Consider the following 9,850-nt stretch of genomic DNA (forward strand, 5'->3'; position numbering starts at 1 on the left):
AGATCCCCAGAATTATACTCGGCCCAGACTTCTGACATCAATGAACAACTCCTAAACATAACTGAACAGACTGCTGTACTTGTAGCTTCTGACTGACATTGAACTATTCTCCCACAGTGTGAGTCTATGCCTCCTAAGTGACGCACCAGCGTATTGGAGAGGTGCCATGATGGTTTTGAGGTGGTGGCAGACAACTGTGCCAAGATCTGTGGATATGTGCAGCAGGAACCGGTTGGTTGTGCCCTGAGGTGCTGTTTGATCATGCACAACAGGAGGTCTTTTGAAGCATGTGACGAACTGAATCAGCCAAGTACCAGCGCAGACTTTCACACTGAGGATTCTCAATGTCTAGCTTGCTTGCTGAGTTTAAATTAGGAAGTTGAATATTAATGAAGTAAAATGTGCTGATAACAGGCTTTAATAATCAATAAACTTCCTTAATTGGCAGCTCACTGCTGTCCAGCAAGATGCTTGCCATGCAGATTGTCAAAGCATAAAAGATGAAGCAAGATGTTCCCGATGTTGAGATAGGTCTGACTGGACTTTTTGTCTGATTCTGCCACAAATTTTTCCAGAGCCCACATCACTCAGACCCCTATAAGATTCTATTCCCAGTGTCAGAGGGGTGATGGTGGATTCAATCACATTCCAGATTAACAGGGAAAATGTTCAAGTAATAACTTGAATGCCACTCACCATCCAATTGTTGAGGCCACACTTGGAGTATTGTGTGTGGTTTTGGCCACCTTATTATAGGAAGGATGTTATTAAACTGGATAGAGTGCAGAAGAAATTTACAAGGAGTTGCCTGCTCTCAATGGGCTGAGTTATAGGGAGAGGTTGGGTAAGCTAGAAAAAATTCTTTAAAGCCTAGGAGACTGAGGGTGGAGGACCTGAAAGAGGTGTATAAGATTATGAGAGGCATGGATAGGGTGAATGCACTCTGTCCTTTTCCCAGTGTTGGGGATTCAAGTACTGAAGGGCATTAGTTTAAGGTTAGAGGGTAAAGAATAAAAGGGAACCTGTGGGGCACCTTTTTTTACACAGAGGGTGGTACGCATATGGAATGAGCTACCAGTGGAAGTGGTTGAGGCAGATACATTAACAACATTTAAAAGGCATTTGGACAAATACATGGCTAGGAAAGAATTAGAAAGATGTGGGTTAAGTGTAGGGAAATGTGGTTAGTGCGAATGGACATTTTGGTTGGCATAGACTGGTTTGGGCCAAGGGACCTGTCTCCATGCTGTAGACCTCTCTGACTCGAATTAAGAACAAGTAAAGGGCACTTGAAGCTGGAAGGCCAATCAGGAACATTCAAGAAAGAGTAGCAGGCTGTAAAAAGAGCACCCTCTCTACAATCTTTTCAAACAAGTTAGATAATAGGCAATCATCTCCCCCCCACCTCCCCAAACCACCACCACCACCATCATCCCCCCCAACTCCGCGCCCCCACCCCAGCCCCCTGTCCCACCCAAGTTGAGGTGAAGTGGTGTCCCTCTAGAAGATGGCCTGTGGTTATGCTAAAAGCATTAGAACATATGAAATTGGGGCAGGAGAACCATTTGGTTCTTTGAGCCTACTCTGCTATTCAATGACTATGGTTGATCTTAGGTTTCAATTTCAGTTTTCCATCCACTCTGCATACACCTTTAATTGCGAAAGGACCAAAAATCGGTCTATCTCAACATTAAATATGTTCAATGATAGTGTGTTAACAATGTTCTGGAACAGAAAATTCCCAAAGTTCACAACCCTTTGAGTGAAGACATTTCTTCTCACCTCAGTTCTAAATGATCAGTGACTTTTACTGAGACTCTACCCTTTGTTCTAGATTCCTCAGCCAGGGACAACAGCTTCTCAATATCTACTCTTTCAAATCTTCATCATCTCAAATGTCACAATAAGAGTACCTTTCATTCATCTACACATCACAGAGTATAGACACTATTTAATCAGCCTCTAATCTTAGGACAGTTCTTTGATCCCAGGGACCCGCCTAGTGAAAATTCACTGCCTACCAGGAACATATATCCTGCCTTAAATATGAAGGTCAAAACTGCACACAGCATTCCAGTTCTGGTCTTAGTGACATCCCATAAAATTATAGCAAGTCCTCATTATTCTTGTACGCCAATCACCTGGAAATAAAGGATAACCTGCCATTTGCTTTCCTAATTGATTTTGGACCTGCATGCAGACATTTTGTTTTACAAATACAGCCAAATCACTGTGATCATCAACAGTTACTGGTTTCATGTCTTTTATGCATTTCTATTTTTACAATCAATTGTCATACTTCTCCACATTATATTGCATCTGCTACTTGTGCATATCTTTTTGCACTCTCTTTGTGTTCATCTTACAACTTGAATTGTCACCTAGCTTTGAAAATCAGCAAATTTAGTTAAATTATTCCCTAATTCATTAACATAGACTGTAAATCTTGTGTGCTAACCTTATGTACTGCACTTACTACATTCTTAAAAACTGTAATAATTTTGTTAAATAGCATTTCCCTTTCAAAAACAATGATGACTTGTGTTTTTCAACATATATTGTCAATATTTCCTGAATAGTAGATTCCTGTACTTACCCACTGACTGATTTCAGACTCAATGGCATGTAGTTCTGTGTTTTCTCTCCCTATCCTTTCCTGAATTATAGTATTACATTCTCTAACTTCCACTCTGATGGAACCATTTTAGAATCCGCGGAACTTTGAAAAATTAAAACCAACATATCCACTATCTCTGTAACTCTTTCATATTTATAATTAAGGATATATGTCATTAGGCTCTAAGGATTTCTGTTTTGCTCCACCTTGTTCTTTGTCCATGGAAATTGATGCACGAAGTATTAAGCAGATGTGCTTGTTGGCGAAAGTGAGCATTGCAGATACTGGAAATTAGAGTCAAGAGTGTGCTGCTGGAAAAGCACAGCAGTTCAGGCAGCATCCGAGGAATAGAAAAATCGACGTTTCAGGCAAAAGCCTCTCATCAGGAAAAGCAGCACACTCAGGTTTGCTTATAGGTATGTAAACCGATTAGATACATTTTCACTCCTATCTATCCCAGTACAATCACTACATTTCTAGCAATGGCTACACTTTCCTCTCCTGCACTGTCATAGAGTCATAGAGTCATAGAGTTCTACAGCATGGAAACTGACCCTTTGGTCCAACCCGTCCATGCCGACCTGACATCCCAACCCAATCTAGTCCCACCTGCCAGCACCCGGCCCATATCCTTCCAAACCCTTCCTATTCATATACCCATTAAAATGCCTCTTAAATGTTGCAATTGTACCAGCCTCCACCACTTCCTCTGGCAGCTCATTCCATACATGTACCACTCTCTGCGTGAAAATGTTGCCCTGTAGATCTCTTTTATATCTTTCCCCTCTCACCCTAAACCTATGCCCTCTAGTTCTGGACTCCCTGACCCCAGGGAAAAGATTTTGCCTATTTATGCTATCCATACCCCTTATAATTTTGTAAACTTCTATAAGATCACCCCTCAGCCTCCGACGCTCCAGGGAAAACAGCCCCAGCCTGTTCAGCCTCTCCCTGTAGCTCAGATCCTCCAACCCTGGCAACATCCTTGTAAATCTTCTCTGAACCCTTTCAAGTTTCACAACATCTTGCTTGTTCAGAGTTGAAGGAATCAATCCAATAAACAATTATTCAACTTAGTAACTAAAAAATCATTACTTAAGGGGAAAATAATAAATATGTACCTCAGGAATAAATCAGCTTTAAAAATGCTGTTTTCATCATTTTTCAGGGTTACTACAATTCCTCTGTCAAAGTTGCAGGTAGCTGAACAGAAGAACAAATGCACAAACTTATCCCGAAGGATATGAATCCATTAAGTATCTATCCATTGCACTATACTCAAATGTTCCAGTCAATCCAGTCACTTGTTGTTTGTTTTCATTATATCATGTCAATATAAACTCTAAATAATAATGTATAAATGAGAGAAACAAACAACCCTTTCACTGGTATGATGTGACACATCTTCTAGAACTTCAAACCTGTGCTGTCTTGAATATCAATTTATTTGCAAAATAATCATAGAACACACCTACTAAGGGCACTCTTATTCAACCTGATCTTTTCCTGCTCCATCCATTCCGTCTGCTTTTCAATTCTCTTCTCCCAGATAGCTTTCAGATCATACTTGGAGCCAGCTGATCTCTCTCGATTCGACAAATATGACAAACTATCCATTTCCTAGAAGAAATAAGGACACAGTGACAGGAGCTCGTTGTTTTTACAGCAGTAGGTGCAGATTTTCTCGAGTTCAACTAACATTTTGATTCTAATGTTTATCACTTTAAGGAAATATGTGTTGAAAATTATTTACTTTTTACACCAAGTGACTCAGCATTACTCCAAGTGAAATCAGTCGCAACTTAGAATAGTATCTTTCACTATCATAAAAGCTTTTCTTTGATTTGTGCAGTCTTTTTAATGTGTATGATCCCTGGTTCTGCAGGCGGTAATGAACCTGATTTTTGTTTTGCCTTTTGGTTTACCTTTGCTGTATTCACATGGCACCTTTCATAGAATCATAGAATTTTACTTTTACCATTCAATTCATTGTATTCCTGATGAAGGGCTTTTGCCCGAAACGTCGATTTTACTGCTCCTCGGATGCTGCCTGAACTGCTATGCTTTTCCAGTACCACTAATCTAGAATCTGGTTTCCAGCATCTGCAGTCATTGTTTTTACCTAATTCAATCTATCTGTACTAGCTATCAAAAGAGCTACCCAACTAGTTCCACTCTCCAGCCCTATTTCTGCAGCCCTCTAACTTCATCAATTTCAAATATATATCCAGCCTTCTTGTGAAACCTCTTATGGAATCCACCTCCACCGTTCTCCCAACTAGCGCGTTCACAATCTTAACAACTTTCTGAGTAAAGAAGTTTCACCTCATCCCACTCCTGGTTCTCTTGCTGACAATCTTGAAATTGTGACCCCTAGTTACTGACATACCAACTAGTTGAAATGAATATCTTTCTTTCCTCTATCAGATGTGTTCGTAATTTTGTACATCTCAGTAGAGTTACCTTTTAATCTTCTCTGCTCCAAAAAGAATAAGCCAAATATCTAATCGTTCCTTGTATTTACAATCCTTCGTACCTGGTATAGTTCTAGTAAAGATCCTTTAAACTCTTTTTCGAGCTCCAACATCCTTCCTTAAATTAGATGCCTAGAACTGAACACAAAACTTCAAATGTGGTCTGGCCAACGATTTTTAGAGGTGTAGCATCACTTCTTTGCTTTTATACTCTATGCCTCTATTTATACACCCAATGATCCAATAGATCTTAACAACAATTTCAGCTTGCCTAATCCATCTTCGGAGAATCATATACATAAACCATGAAGTCCCTCTGCTCCTGTACTCCCCTTAAAGTTATACCATTGAACTTGTCTCTCCATGTTTCTTCTATCAAAATGCATTACCTTACATTTCTCTCCATTGAAAACTATTTGCCAGGTGTCTGCCCAACTTATCAATAACCCTCTGAAGTCACTTAACATCATTCTAGCGATTCATTATTCTCCCTAGTTCAATATCACCTGAAAACTTAGAGATTTTTCCCTTAGCACCCATCTCCAAATCATTTTTATAAATCAGAAAAAGCAAAGGTCCCAACACAAAGTGGGGAACATCACTTTCAACTTGTCGCCAAACTGAGAAATGCCCATCTGTACCTCCCCTCTGTTTTCTTAGCTATCTTCTAATCCATGCTGCCAAGGACCCATCAATCCAAAATATTTCTAATTTGCTAACCAATTTGCCATGTTGCACTGTACCAAATGCGTTCAGAAAAGTCCTAATATACAACATCCATAGCACTACCCTCATTCACTGCTTGTGTCACCTCATCAAAAGACTCAATTAAGTTTGTCAGACATGATCTGCCCTTGACAAAAAATACGTTGACTGTCTGGAATGAACTTATTTTTCTCCATTTGCATATTTACTATATCCCATATTACAACATTCATCAGTTTTCCCACTATTGATATCTAGCTGACAGGACTGTAGCTTCCTTTTGCATATTTCACTGTTTACATTGCTTAACGTTTTTACCATCAATTTACACAGCAAAATGGCAGAAAATGTAGAAAGAGGAGACCCCAAAATACTTTTTCTTACTTTAAAGAGATTTGCCAAATGAACCTTCTAATTCCTCCTTTGTAGACTCATTATCTAATTCCACTTTCCATAAACTATCTTTATGTCACCTCCTTGTCCCTTCCAACTTCAGTTGGGTTGCTGGTATTTGTGAGAATCTCCATGTTGCCCATGGGAACGTTCCCAGACTTCGAATAGTTAATATTTCTTCCAACTTCTTAACCATCAGATCTATTCTTTCTACTTGTGTTCCTGCATGATCCATTCTTGAAAATTAATAAAATTACCCCAGATGGCAAAGATTTACTCGAAATGTCCCTATGTTTTTCCATTATTTTATTCCTGTCCTCCAGGTTCCCTCCTTTTAAAAAATGTAGTACCACTAGCAGAAGGTACATCACAGTCAACCCAATCCTAATTTATCCTGGTGTTTCATATGTATCCTCAGTAGCTGCATAAAAATCAGAAATAGGGACATTGATCTATTTGCCTGTGGATAGTGTAGAAACAATGAGGACAACTCCAACATACCAGCTGTTACCATACCAACATCAGTTAAAGCAGCACAGATCACTGACTAAAACTGACTCCCTAGTAGTTTATGTGGCCCACTGCCTTAGCTAACTGATATTTAAATTATAAATGATGTATGAGCAAATTGCAATTTAGGCTTAAGTTCAATTAATCACATTCTTTGCAGGCGTAGTGCCAATGATTTTTATTTTTTACTATGAACAACAACTGTATTTGAAAAAAATATATTCATTCTCAGATCCAGTAATTATAATTGCTACTACTGATCATCATAAAGGTTAAAGTAACCATTATAACTTAAACTTAATTCAGTTAAAATTTTTAGAAATTACAGTACTTCAAAGCATTTTACATTTTGTAAGAATGACACAAATATATAATTTGGAACACATTTTGCTGAAGTATTTCATGTATTTATAACTCTCAATTTGGATTGCTACATGATTTAATGTACATCATTCCTAGAACTTTGATGGATTTAATATGATGAAAGATTGGTTTAAATCAGGATAGACTTCCAGCTGAGAATATTTGGCAGTCATATGTAAAACACGCACTTAATTTCAGCACGTTATTCAAAGATTTCCTCACATCATACCAACTTAGTCAGTTTAAATTATTGGAAACCATTGTAATTTACTGTGAACATGTTCAAACATTTAAAGACAAAAACACGTTTTCAAAGCAATATAATGAGATCTGTAAAGCAACTCAGCTATCTGCGACTTGTTCTAACACCATTAGAGAAATAAAAATAACATTTTAAAATACAATTCACTTACCAGAAGTGAATTCCTTTCCTCTCCAATAAAATGATTATTCCTCAAACTGGCGATATTGATCTGCTTAGAGATGTAACCAGAGTGAGTAGTGGGGAACTTACACAAGCAACATTTCTTTATGTTGGGTATCTGCCTTGTTTATATGGGAGCTGATGACAAGTCTATTTTGAATGCAGATCTTGGATCAGAGGGCTTCTATCATTCCATGCATTTTGTAGCATAGTATGTGTGATGACATTATAGGCTGTAAGTTCCAGAAACATCGCCCATGGTGTGGGAATAGTTGCTGGCAGGTGTCATAAGACTCCTGCAAGCTAATCATAACTTGGCACAGACGAAATGGATTTTTCTTTGAAAAGCACATCATTCACTTTCATACAGCATTCATGGGACTTGCTCAATTTGCTTTGGCCCTAACAAGAACTGTAAGTGTGAATTAGCCAGTGCAACAATTCATGATGCAGTATTATATTAGCTGGAAATTGGCAGAGAAAATAAATTTGATTCTTGACTCGTGGTAAATTCAAATAAAACTTCAGAACTTAACTGTTAAATGTCACAGGGTTACTCATTAAAGTACTGCAATAGCATCTTTGCATGTGTCAAATAATGTAGATTCAAATGCTCCAGTTGATTTGTAGCTATCATTTTAGATCTTATATTTCTGTCACCATCATGCGAGTGAAATGAAACACACCAGGGAAATTTGATTCAAAACCAGTTTTCAATTTCAACGTCTTACAAAAAATACCTAAAATTACATTTTACAGTATTTAAAATTGAAACTTTATTTATGTAAAATATGAATAATTATGCATTAATTTATATTCCATGCTTAGTTTTCTCCTCTTTTAAGCACAGTGGCTCACATTGGATATATGTTTGGAGGATCAAGTGCTAAATGGCTGAGCGCAAAGTTCTTCTAACAGCCGAGACAGTGAGCGAGGTGTACAGCTTGGAAATAATTTAATATCCATAGAAGATGTATCATCAAGAATTGTTAGTTTTCGCTTTTCTAGTTTTGGTCACTAGGACCTGACCAATTACATCACCATTACTTTTTAAAATTTATTTCTGGGCAGTGGATATTGTTGGTTAGGGCAACATTTATTGCCTATATCAAATTACCTGTGAGAAAATGGTGACAAGTCACCTTCTTGAACTGCTGCAGTCCTTAGGTGTGGATACAGAACTCCAACTGTAGCACGACTGTGCTAGAATTTTCATCCAGTTACAATCAATGAATTGCAATATAATTTTAAGTCAGGGCAGTTTGTGATGAGAGGAGAACTTACAGTGGTTGGGTTCCTATTTATCTGCTGCTCTTGTCCTTCGAGGTAGTGTAGGTCATGTGTTTGGAAAGTGCAGCCTGATTTTTTTTCTGGTGGTGAGGGAAGTGAGTGTGGAACTTTGTGCACAGTGTGTCTATATAGTGGGCTGTTTTGCCCTAGATTCTGTCTAACTTCTTGAATGTTGCTGAAGCTACACCCATCCAGGCAAGTGGAAAATATTGCATCATAAGTCTGATTTCTGCCTTGTGGACAGTGGAAAGGAATTGAGAGTTAAGAGGTGAGGTGAATTGAATTGAATTGAATTTATTGTCACGTGTACCAAGGCACAGTGAAAAGCTTTGTCTTACAAGCAATACAGGCAGATCACAGAGTTAAGTAGTATAGAGAAGTAAATATATTTATACAAAAACAAAAATACAGGTATAGGCGAATGTTAAGAGTTTATGAGTCCATTCAGTATTCTAAAAACAGTAGGGTAGAAACTGTTTCGAAACCGGCTGGTGCGTGTGTTCAGGCTTCTGTACCTTCTCCCTGATGGTAGAGGTTATAGAAAAACATTGCCAGGGTAGAATGGATCTTTGGGAATACTGGCTGCCTTTCCCTGTCAGCGGACTTGGAAGATGGATTCTATTGATGGGAGGTTGACCTTTGTCCGGGACAAAATCACCATGCTCTGTAACCGTCTCCAATCTTGAATGGTACAGTTGCCATACCAGGTAGTGATACATCCAGACAGAATACTCTCGATGGCGCACCCTATAAAAGTTGGCAAGGGTATTCGCCGTCATGCCGAATGTCCTCAGCTGTCTGAGGAAGAACAGACGTTGTTGGGCCTTTGTAACCAGTGCGTCCACATGAAGAGTCCAAGAAAGCTTGTTATAGATGACAATTCCTAGGAGCTTGACACTCCATTCGTTCCACCTCTGTGCTGTTAATGTGTAGGGGGGCATGAGTAACATTCCGCCAAAAGTCAATAATGAGTTCCTCGGTTTTGCCGGCATTGAGAGCTAGGTTGTTCTCAGTGCACCATTTTTCGAGGTCTTCCAACTTTCATCTGTTTCATCACCATCTGAGATTCGACAA

At 38.7% G+C, this 9,850-nt stretch overlaps 1 long non-coding RNA gene across 1 annotated transcript in view; it reads right to left on the minus strand.

The window, feature by feature from the left end:
* The window catches only part of LOC122561653, an 11,521-nt gene extending 3,903 nt beyond the window's left edge, over positions 1 to 7,618 (minus strand). Inside the window, exons 1-2 of the long non-coding RNA XR_006315076.1 lie at positions 7,476 to 7,618; positions 4,089 to 4,237 (exon numbers count right to left, since the gene is read on the minus strand). This is a non-coding gene — a long non-coding RNA (uncharacterized LOC122561653). The remainder of the gene's footprint in view (positions 1 to 4,088; positions 4,238 to 7,475) is intronic.
* Between the last annotated feature and the right edge of the window lie 2,232 nt (positions 7,619 to 9,850).

This window comes from Chiloscyllium plagiosum, chromosome 2 (assembly GCF_004010195.1).
Source record: "Chiloscyllium plagiosum isolate BGI_BamShark_2017 chromosome 2, ASM401019v2, whole genome shotgun sequence".
Taxonomy (NCBI): Eukaryota; Metazoa; Chordata; class Chondrichthyes; order Orectolobiformes; family Hemiscylliidae; genus Chiloscyllium; species Chiloscyllium plagiosum.